The following is a 1,379-nucleotide window of genomic DNA, read 5'->3' as shown; positions in this document are numbered from 1 at the left end:
GTTGTTGTGTGTGTGTGTGTGTGTGTGTGTGTGTGTGTGTGTGTGTGTGTGTGTGTGTGTGTGTGTGTGTGTGTGTGTGTGTGTGTGTGTGTGTGTGTGTATGCGCGCCAAAATGAAAATGTTTACCACCGTCCGCGTGTTTGCGGTCAATTAGCAATTAACACTTTGCAACGCAGGTCACCGCGACTGACGGGGATAAGGATAGACCGCAAAACATCGTCTACTTCCTAACTGGGCAGGGTATCGATCCCGATAATCCTGCGAACAGCAAGTTCGACATCAACCGCACGACCGGAGAGATCTTTGTTCTGAAGGTCTGTTTCTCCAAATCAATCGATATAAGAATTTTATTTCGCTAAAGGATTAAACCGAGAGGTCAACCACTATTAAAAAAAAAAATGTACAGTGATTGCCAATTATATATGGCAATACAACACACTTTATTGTTAGCATTGCTGCTGTATTGCTTTCGTATTGTCAGTAATATTGCCATCTATTATCTCATGTACTGTCACCTATTACCTCATGTACTGCCATCTACTGTACATAATACTGCCAAGTATTGCCAATGTATTACTATGTATTGGATATTGCGTATTGCTAGTATTGTACTGCCGCAATACTAGCAATATATTTCTAAAGGAATGTACACTGATTATCATAGTGATTGACTTCTCGGATTAAACCAATAGATAATAATTATAATCACGTATAAAAATACGTATACCGTATATGTGTGTATTAGACATACGAAACTATTCGCGAATATAATTTCTCATGTTATATACATTTAACCGTTACTGTGCATCGCAATATAAAAAGCATTACAAATTTTTTTCGAATTTTTAATACTAATGGTAGAAAATTAGAAAGCGTGACGGGGTGACGTTTCTTTCATTAATAATTACGAAATTAATGAAGTTTAAAATTGAACAGTCTCGTTTGCATTCATCTTACAGGAAGTCGCAATAGGTAACTTTGCTTTCTGATCTAACTTGATATAAATTTTCACTTCAATAAAGATTTAACTTAAAACGTTAAAACATATGTAAAATTGAGAAAGATAACTCGGGAAAAGCCGAATATTGATATTTAAACACCTGATATAATTTGACACCTGGTCGGCAAGGAAATTAATTCTTCTGTGACCACAGAATGCACGTATTTGTGCACGTGGCGAGCGACGCAATATTGCGATGGAATAATTCAAATATCGGCAACGCGGATACGATATTGAGTTTCGGGTAAAGACCGTGTCAATAGACGATCTCGTCCACGTCAAGTCCTACCCCCGTTTGACCGGCCTCTCAAAGGACTCTCGCGCGTGACTCTCCTTTTTCTTCTGCCGATCTAGCCGCTGGACCGAGATCAACCGAATG

The 1,379-nt window shown here is 38.6% G+C and overlaps 1 long non-coding RNA gene across 1 annotated transcript in view; it reads right to left on the bottom strand.

The window, feature by feature from the left end:
* Positions 1 to 1,379, bottom strand: part of LOC105453282 — a 146,419-nt gene that overhangs the window by 72,476 nt on the left and 72,564 nt on the right. The gene's annotated exons all lie outside the window — the stretch shown is intronic.

This window comes from Wasmannia auropunctata, unplaced genomic scaffold, assembly GCF_000956235.1.
Source record: "Wasmannia auropunctata unplaced genomic scaffold, wasmannia.A_1.0 LD336000.1, whole genome shotgun sequence".
NCBI lineage: Eukaryota > Metazoa > Arthropoda > Insecta > Hymenoptera > Formicidae > Wasmannia > Wasmannia auropunctata.
The sequence above is the reverse complement of the archived record's forward strand: the minus strand, read 5'-3'. Positions and strand labels throughout refer to the sequence as shown.